The sequence below is a fragment of the Penaeus chinensis genome, chromosome 8 (assembly GCF_019202785.1).
Source record: "Penaeus chinensis breed Huanghai No. 1 chromosome 8, ASM1920278v2, whole genome shotgun sequence".
NCBI classification, from domain to species: domain Eukaryota; kingdom Metazoa; phylum Arthropoda; class Malacostraca; order Decapoda; family Penaeidae; genus Penaeus; species Penaeus chinensis.
In genome coordinates this window covers 4,398,417-4,409,243 of record NC_061826.1, presented here as the reverse complement: position 1 = coordinate 4,409,243, position 10,827 = coordinate 4,398,417, and positions in this window count along the sequence as shown.

Below are 10,827 nucleotides of genomic sequence, written 5' to 3'. Positions count from 1 at the left end.
TACTTTAACATTTCCCAACGGTTTTGCCAAGAAGTAAAACAGGACAAACAAAGGACAAGGAAAATACTTCTCTTGAAAGATAAGATATCGTGAGTCCTTAGATATATCATATATATATTTGTATCTTTCTATACACACACACACACACACACACACACACATATATATATATATATATATATATATATATATATATATATATATATATGTGTGTGTGTGTGTGTGTGTGTGTGTGTGTGTGTGTGTGTGTGTGTGCCTATGTATGTGTATGTGTGTGCGTGTGTGTTTATGTGAGTGTATATATTATATATATGTATATATAATGTAAGGTATACTCCTAGCTCAAGGCCAGGTACCATCCGTACAGAGGAGCCGGAATTGAAATCTCCCGTGAGGCAGGGGAGGCTTAGGGACCAGGTGAGAGGGAAAGTTAGGGGTCCCGTTCACTCCTCTTGAAATGAGACAATACTCCTTTGAAAGATTCTAACACTGCTGCTTTTTATCCTTCTCTAGTGTCCTTCTATTGTAGAAATAGTAGCAATAGCAGTAGTAGTGGTAGCACGAGCAATAGCAGTAGTAGTGGTAGCACGAGTGATAGCAGTAATAGTGGTAGCAGGAGCGATAGTAGTGATAGTGGTAGCACGAGCAATAGCAGTAGTAGTGGTAGCACGAGCAATAGCAGTAGTAGTGGTAGCACGAGCAATAGCAATAGTAGTGGTAGCACGAGCAATAGCAGTAGTAGTGGTAGCACGAGCAATAGCAGTAGTAGTGGTAGCACGAGCAATAGCAGTAGTAGTGGTAGCACGAGCAGTAGCAGTAGTAATGGTAGCACGAGCAATAGCAGTAGTAGTGGTAGCACGAGCAATAGCAGTAGTAGTGGTAGCACGAGCAATAGCAGTAGTAGTGGTAGCACGAGCAATAGCAGTAGTAGTGGTAGCACGAGCAATAGCAGTAGTAGTGGTAGCACGAGCAATAGCAGTAGTAGTGGTAGCACGAGCAATAGCAATAGTAGTGGTAGCACGAGCAATAGCAGTAGTAGTGGTAGCACGAGCAATAGCAGTAGTAGTGGTAGCACGAGCAATAGCAGTAGTAGTGGTAGCACGAGCAATAGCAGTAGTAGTGATAGCAATAAAGGTCAATAAAAGTATAGTAAAAGCATGTTAAAAGTAGAGTAAAAAGAATCAGTAAAAATATAAGTAAAAGACCAGTAAAAGTACAGGTAAAAAAAGTAAATGGTCAGTAAAAATAAAATCGTAAATAAAAGGAAAACACTTGATACATATATACACTGGTAAAAAAAAAAAAAAACTAAGAAAGATAAAGTAAAAAGAACTAGTATTTAAAAGAGCATCACTGGATTTAGGTTTTAAGTTATTTAAGCTTCTTCTATGTAAATATTATGTGAATTGCCTTCAATTATGCTTAGAACGTCCAGCATTTCAAAACCTAGGCAAGTAACCAAGAGCCAGTATAACCTTTAGTGTAGATTCGCAGAGAGAGGGGGATGTGGCATAAACTAAGTTCCAGTTGACACTGTTTATTTGTCGCGTTCCCGGGAAACTTGGGAACTCGTGACGTCACAACATACTGAATCTTTTTTCTTTGTAAAACAAAATAAAATCAAATAAAATACATAATGTCATTGAAATGATTCATACAACATACGAATACCAAAATCATTAATAAAAAGCCATGAAAACATGAGCTAAAAGAGTTTATGAATAAACTAAAATATACTAAAATCATAAAACAGTAAAATACCGTGAATTTGAAATACATTTATAATAAAATAAGATAATAAAGTAAGTCATTACTAAGAGATAAAATCATTAATTAAAGAAAAATATTTAAAACAGTGATTATTCAAATGTGCAGTGTCATGTCACGAACTGAGAAATCATTAAACAAAAAAATACGTAGCCGTAAAACACGACCTTAATTTAGTACAAAACTAAATAAAATACAAATTAAACACATGAACTAAAATTAGAAACAATAACACAAACAAATACATTTAATATAAATAAAAGCGAAACAAAATAAAAGAAAACGGGATGGGGGGGGGGGGGGGGGACCTATGGGAATCACGCACAGGGGATATAGGTATGGACAGGTGCATGTGTGGAGTGACAATTGAAGTGCCACGCCCCCTCTGAGTGAATGGTACATTCCACAATAACTATATCTGTATCTCTACACACACACACACACACACACACACACACACACACACACACACACATATATATATATATATATATATGTATATATACACATATACATATACATATATATGAATTTGTGTGTTTGTGTGTACACACGCGCACACACACACACACACACACACATATATGTATATATATATATATATATATATATATATATAAACACACACACTTACATATATCTATCTCTCTCTCTCTATATATATGTGTGTGTGTGTGTGTGTGTGTGTGTGTGTGTGTGTGTGTATATACATATATATGTATATATATATATATATAAATAGATAGATATATGTATATGTATACATATATACATATATACATATATATGTGTGTGTGTATATTTATGAATAAATGAATTTATATATATATATATGCATATATATACATACATATATATACACATATATATATATTTATATATATATATATATATATATATATATATATATGTATGTATATATATGCATATGTATACAAATATATACACATACATATATATACATATATATGCATGTATATATGCATATGAATACATGAATATGTATATGAAATATGTAGACAGTCTTGGTGAGATGGTATCGTCCTGTCTAACACTTTTTTAATTGGTATTTTACCGATTTCCGTGTGGAGCTTGATGATTGCTGTCTCATCTTCCAATATTTCACAATTTACCTCCTCTACTCCCTGTCTTCCAATAGTTTCTAGTACTGCTGGAATTTATACAGAGTCATATGTCTTTTCGTAAATGATGAATGCCATACACAAGGTTTCTTATATTCGTTTATTATTTTCTCTTATTTTGGTGAGCGTGTGGATGTAGTCTGTTGTTGAGAATCACTGCGGAAGCTTGTCTGTTCTCTAGGCTGGTTAGAATCCAGACTGTGAGTTGTGATGATTTTAGTGAACAGTTTGTAAGTAACTGCAAGGAGGCTTATGGGTCGGTATTCTTTTAGATCGCTTCTATCCCCATTTTATGTATCAAAATAATTGTTGCCTTTTTCCAGGCTTTCGGAGATTTTTGTCCGTTGAGAAGGCATTTGTAAAAAAGATTGGCTAGTTTCACTTTTGCAATTTCCCATGCATCTATTATCAGGTCTATACTAATTCCGTCTTCACCTGGCGTTTACCCTCTCTTTATGCTTCTTCTTTCTTCTTTATGGTTTGCGAAGTTCTAGCTTCGCCCGGGCCTTCTAAATATGGCCCGGCCTGTGTCAGCTTTTTACGGCTGTCTCATTGAGTTGTCTGACACTCGGTGCTTACCGTGGCGGCGGGATTGCCAGCAGGCGCTCCTGCCGCCATGGTGTAAGCATTTCGCATAGCCTCTTTACCAGCACGGCGGCTGTTGTGGGCGGTCCCTGTCTCAGGAATTGTGTATGGTCACAATTTTCTAGGTAGTGGACTAGTGTGGCGTTCGGCTCGCCGCAGTGCTTGCAGCACCTTTCATCGCGTTCGATTGTTGGGATAATCTGCCATGCACAGTGGTAACCTAGGCGCATTCTGTGAAGAATGACTTCGGTACCTCTGTTGCTTACTTCAGAGAGTGCCATTGGTTCATAGCCTGTGGCGTCTGAGTACCAGCTGGCCGAGGGGGAGGTTCTCGTTTCACCTCTGTGGAGCTGCCGTAGGAAGGTACGACCGACCAAGGCACACTTCTCCATAAGTCATTTTCGGCTCGGTTTTATCGTCATGGGATTTGGGGACATACCCCTGCCAGCGACGGCTAGTCTGTCAGCAAGCTCGTTCCCTCTGATGCCAATGTGGCTTGGGACCCAGTTGATGATAATTCTTCTACCCTGAGCAAGAATTCTCTGTGCCATTGTGAGAATCGTGGTCAGTAGGTAGATGTTATCTGTGGGTGAGCTGTGCTGAAGACAGTCAATGGCTGCCCTGGAGTCTGTGTGTATGACCACGTGTCCTTCCCTTAGGGACGCGTGGCCTAGGGCTCCCATGATTGCAACTGCCTCTGCCTGTAGCGAGGAGGCGTTGTCTGTTACCCTCATGAATCGCGTGGCATCCCTTGCTGCAAAGCCGGCGCCTGCAGTGTGGCTCAAGGGATCGACCGATCCATCCGTGTAGTATGTTCTACTACCCGGTGGAGTGATGGCTGCAATGACCCTGTGGGCTTCTGCCTTTAGGCTAGGCATAGGGTATAGGCTCTTTTTCATTGACAGGCTCATTATGTTGAACTCTATCAGGCTTAGTGCCCACGGCGGGGCTTCGGCAAAGTCGGGGTGGGGGGAGTCCATGCCCTTAGCATGAAGCTGTTCTTTGAGCTGGTGGCGTATCAACACCCTGGCTGTATGAGACAGCCAGGAGTTGTTTGCAAAGAGCTCGTTGTCTTGTTCGAGGCGTCTGACTAATTTTTGTCTTAGGCTTGTGTTCCAGGGAGCCTGGATGACCTTTGACAGGAATTGCGTTGCCATTAGATCGATTCGTGAGTCCAGGGGGAGAAGGTTTGCCTCCCTCAGGAGGTTGAGGACCTTCGTCCACCTCGGGGCACCCAGAATGATCCTGGCAGCTTCATTTTGGACTGTCTCTAATTTGTCTGTGTGCTTTTTCTTTGCGGCAATTAGAGCGACTGAGGCATAGTCCACAATGGGCCGGACAGCATGTACATAGAATGATCTTAGTACTTTGTGTCTGGCCCCTATGCGTCTCCCAGTCATTGCTCTCATGACAGACAGTCTTGCTTTGGTTCAGTCAACCAGGTACTTGACCTCCTTCTGGAAGGAGAGGGTCCGGTCTATCCTTACCCCAAGGTATAGGTAGTCCTGGACCCATTCTAATTCCACTCCCTGGATTCTCAGTCTTGTGCCTCGAACTCTCTGTCTCAGAGCCATGGCTTTGGATTTGGCTGCAGAGATCTTTAGTCCTGTCCTACAACACTCCTCTGACACGAGGTCCAGACAACGCTGGGCTTTATTCTGGCTGCGTGGTCCAGTGGAGGTGATAGCGAGATCGTCTGCATACGAGATGATCTTGCACCCCACTGGGAGGTTTATGTTGAGGATGCAGGACATTAAAGTGTTAAATAGGGCTGGACTGAGAACCCCACCCTGTGGCGTTCCATTTTCGAGCGGCATGTTCTGCGATAGGTGACCCTGGAATTTGACATTGGCAGTCCTGTTCCTGAAGTAGTCACCTATCCAAGCCAAGAGCTTTCCTCTGATTGCCTTCTGGATCAGGCTTTCCTGAATGGCAAGCGGACTTGCCAGTTCAAAAGCCTTCTCCATGTCAAGGAATACCAGCACAGCTGGGCCCTTGCTGATTGTGCTTAAGAGCGTGGCTATGCTGTGTGCTGTGCCCATGCCCCTTATGAACCCGTGGAGGTGTTCATGCGGGGGTCCCGTTTTCCATTGAAGCCGGTTTAGTACCATCCTCTCGGCCGTCTTGGCCAGGCAGCTGAGCAGAGAGATGGGGCGGTACTTCCCCGGCTCCTTTGGTTTTGGGACGAGAACTATGGTAGCCCTCTTCCAACTCTGGGGTAGAGTGGAAGTTTCCCAGGACTTGTTGATGAGTTGCAAGAGTGCACGCTCACCCGCTAGTCCTAGGTGGGAGATAATGGGGTACGAGATCCCATCAGAGCCCGGGGCTGTGTTGGAACTAGTTTTATGGGCTTTCCTTAGTTCCCTCAGAGAAAAGATAACGTCTGAGTTATCGGGTTCGTCGCTTCATGCCTTTAAGCGCTCTTTTTATTTCTTCTGTTGCGATGTTAGGTACATCTCTAGTTACCGCGTTCGCTTCTATCCGTGGATGTTTATTTGAGTTGTATAGATCATTGTAAAAGTCCCACTACTCTTTCATTTATTTTTTGAGTATTATATTTCCGTACATTTCTCTCCTTTTATTTATAGTCTTTATTAGTTCAGCTAAATCTATTTTGTCCCTGTTTGCTGGAGCTTTGTTTGACGTTCTTACCGCCTACATCAAGTGCAGCTTCCTTTATTGTGTCATTGAACTGTTTGTTGATTTGGTCAATGTTGAAATCTTCGTCGCTGAGAGGTGAATATCTGTTTTGGAGTTTGTTCCTTTGCCTTCTGCGGTGTAATTTAATTTGGCCTCTGACCATCCATTCAATGGTCAGTATTCTATTTGCCAACATTTACTTTATTAATAACTTCCACTTTCTTTTTACCATACCGCGCCTATTTGAAATTATGAAATCAATTTATTTTTTTTCATGTCAGATGGCGACTTCCATGTCCCCTTCCACTCTAGTCTTTTTTTCGAAGAATATATTCATGATATTGAATGATCGAGACCCCAAAATCGACTAGCATTTGTCCCCTCTCATTCCTAGCGCCTCTTCCGTGATTCCCCACTACGGTTCCTCCTTCTGTCTTTTTACCAATTTTGGCATTAAAATCTCCCATACTTTTTTGTTAAATGGGTTTTTACTCTCTCGCTGGCTAAATGAACATCTTCATAGAAGCTCTCTATTTCTTCATCACTGTGGCTGCAGGTTGGAGAATAGACGTGAACAGTCTTTAAGATGTACTTATTGTTTAATTTTATTGTTATTGAAGCCACTTATACTCGGTTATACTACAGAATTCCACGATAGTCTTTTCTAAACGTCTGTGAACTAAGAAACCTACCCATAATCCTTCTTGCTACCCTGGGGCCGGATTTACTAAACTCTATCGTAAACGCTGTATGTTGTAATAGTTACGAGAAGTATCAACGATTTCTCAACTAGCGACGGAACGACTCATTTTCTTTATAAGAATTCACATTGAATGTGAATTTTCTAAAATGATGTTCAATTCAAATAAAGGATAGACATGAGACTTTAATGCCAGTAAATGTTGTTTTTTTTAGTTAGAGTCAGGTGCACTGGGTCACTTTCATCAGTAAATGCCTTTATTAATCTTCACCACCTTTATCAATAAACTCATAAATTCTGATATCTATATATACCTATAGCTATATCTATATATATATATGTATATGTAATAAAATCATAACACACACACACACACACACACACACACACACACTCACACACACACACACACACACACTCACACTCACACTCACACTCACACTCACACTCACACTCACACTCACACACACACACGTATATATATATATATATATATATATATATATATATATATATATTACACATATGCATCTGTGTCTCAAGCTCTCTCTTTTACTCACTACTTTTATCACATTTATGGTATTTTTTTTTTAACATCGGTCAAAAGCATTTCATTATAGTTTCATAAAGATACATTTACTGATGAAAGCGACCCATTGTACCTGACTCTAACTAGAAAAAAGACATTTACTGGCATTAAAGTATCATGACTTTCCTTTATTTGTCTTACTGAATTGAACATCACTGGTCGTTCGATCCGTTCTTTTAGGAAATATAACCCTACAATACCTAGCGATAGTAAATACGGTCATAACGGTTATGAACCCCCTACGCTCTCGTTGTTTGGCCTTCGAAAATGGGTCGCAACGTCGCTAGTTGAGAAACTGTTACATGAAATAGCATTTACGAGAGAGTTTAGTCATTCCGGAACCTGGGGTTTACCTCTCCAATAGAGCACGTGTCCATCATTTGGTATCTTCTGTTCTTCGCATACAACATCCAATTTAATGAAAGAGATTTCTTCAAGTAATACTAGTATGTTGGATTCAGTTCTCAATGTCCTTAAATTATATGTGCAAAGGTTCATCAACATGGGGCGGCCTGTTTTTAACCTTCGCCTCCGGGGAAACAGGGCCATTGCTCTGTTTGTGCAGTCATGGCATTTGATTGAGAGGTAGACAGCCGAGTTATCCCCCACTACTGGCTTAGGTGTATCTTGGTGGGAGGGGGAGTAGTTCAACCGGGATGCCACTGATAAGCCCCTGATGGCCCTGCCTAGTGTGGACTTGTGAACAGCAACGCACAGGCCTGCTCACTACACCAGGGTATACTCCCGTGATCATGGGCTTGAGTATCAGAAGTGCATTTATATATATATATATATATATATATATATATATATATATATGTATGTGTGTATGTGTGTGTGTGTGTGTGTGTGTGTGTGATTATATTTCATACACTGATTTTATTTATGCGTATGTGCGCCTAGTGCAGACATAGTTGTTCACCTGCAAATGCCCTAAGTACTACACATTTGTTCATTTTCGTGCACATGCACATGCGAGCATACACCTTCCATATGCTCCTATGCATACATATCCTACAGTATGCACAACACACATGTATTGAAGTAGTAGGTAATGATATTAGGTCATACTGGTAAAGATGTAGCTAAGTATTTTCAAGAATAACAACTGCAGGTAGAAATGGAAGAGCCAAGGAGAGAGAGAAAAAAATTGAATTGATGCTGAAAAGGGACCAGGAGAAGGCTAGAAATGAAGCCGAGAGAGAGAGAGTAAAATTGCCACAAGATTTCGAAATGGCTATAACTATATTCCAAGAAATGCAGATAGCTTGTCGTCCACCGTTGTTCATCTTCAAGGAGGGAGGAAACAGAGCTTCCTATTTCGTTCGGATTGAGCGGGTTGCCAGTGTTCTCGGCGTATCTTTTTTTTTGAAGAATATATTCATGATATTAAATGATCGAGACCCCAAAATCGACTAGCATTTGTCCCCTCTCATTCCTAGCGCCTCTTCCGTGATTCCCCACTACGGTTCCTCCTTCTGTCTTTTTACCAATTTTGGCATTAAAATCTCCTATACTTTTTTGTTAAATGGGTTTTTACTCTCTCGCTGGCTAAAGGAACATCTTCATAGAAGCTCTCTATTTCTTCATCAATGTGGCTGCAGGTTAGAGAATAGACGTGAACAGTCTTTAAGATGTACTTATTGTTTAATTTTATTGTTATTGAAGCCACTTATACTCGGTTATACTACAGAATTCCACGATAGTCTTTTCTAAACGTCTGTGAACTAAGAAACCTACCCATAATCCTTCTTGCTACCCTGGGGCCGGATTTACTAAACTCTATCGTAAACGCTGTATGTTGTAATAGTTACGAGAAGTATCAACGATTTCTCAACTAGCGACGGAACGACTCATTTTCTTTATAAGAATTCACATTGAATGTAATTTTCTAAAATTATGTTCAATTCAAATAAAGGATAGACATGAGACTTTAATGCCAGTAAATGTTGTTTTTTTTTTAGTTAGAGTCAGGTGCAATGGGTCACTTTCACCAGGTTTGCCTTTATTAATCTTCACCACCTTTATCAATAAACTCATAAATTCTTATATCTATATATACCTATAGCTATATCTATATATATATGTATATGTAATAAAATCATAACACACATACACACACACACACACACACACACACACACACACACACACTCACACACACACACACACACACACACACACACTCACACTCACACTCACACTCACACTCACACTCACACTCACACACACACACACGTATATATATATATATATATATATATATATATATATTACACATATGCATCTGTGTCTCAAGCTCTCTCTTTTACTCACTACTTTTATCACATTTATGGTATTTTTTTTTAACATCGGTCAAAAGCATTTCATTATAGTTTCATAAAGATACATTTACTGATGAAAGCGACCCATTGTACCTGACTCTAACTAGAAAAAAGACATTTACTGGCATTAAAGTATCATGACTTTCCTTTATTTGTCTTACTGAATTGAACATCACTGGTCGTTCGATCCGTTCTTTTAGGAAATATAACCCTACAATACCTAGCGATAGTAAATACGGTCATAACGGTTATGAACCCCCTACGCTCTCGTTGTTTGGCCTTCGAAAATGGGTCGCAACGTCGCTAGTTGAGAAACTGTTGATACTTCTCGTAACTGTTACATGAAATAGCATTTACGAGAGAGTTTAGTCAATCCGGAACCTGGGGTTTACCTCTCCAATAGAGCACGTGTCCATCATTTGGTATCTTCTGTTCTTCGCATACAACATCCAATTTAATGAAAGAGATTTCTTCAAGTAATACTAGTGTGTTGGATTCAGTTCTCAATGTCCTTAAATTATATGTGCAAAGGTTCATCAACATGGGGCGGCCTGTTTTTAACCTTCGCCTCCGGGGAAACAGGGCCATTGCTCTGTTTGTGCAGTCATGGCATTTGATTGAGAGGTAGACAGCCGAGTTATCCCCCACTACTGGCTTAGGTGTATCTTGGTGGGAGGGGGAGTAGTTCAACCGGGATGCCACTGATAAGCCCCTGATGGCCCTGCCTAGTGTGGACTTGTGAACAGCAACGCACAGGCCTGCTCACTACACCAGGGTATACTCCCGTGATCATGGGCTTGAGTATCAGAAGTGCATTTATATATATATATATATATATATATATATATATATATATGTATGTGTGTATGTGTGTGTGTGTGTGTGTGTGTGTGTGTGTGATTATATTTCATACACTGATTTTATTTATGCGTATGTGCGCCTAGTGCAGACATAGTTGTTCACCTGCAAATGCCCTAAGTACTACACATTTGTTCATTTTCGTGCACATGCACATGCGAGCATACACCTTCCATATGCTCCTATGCATACATATCCTACAGTATGCACAACACACATGTA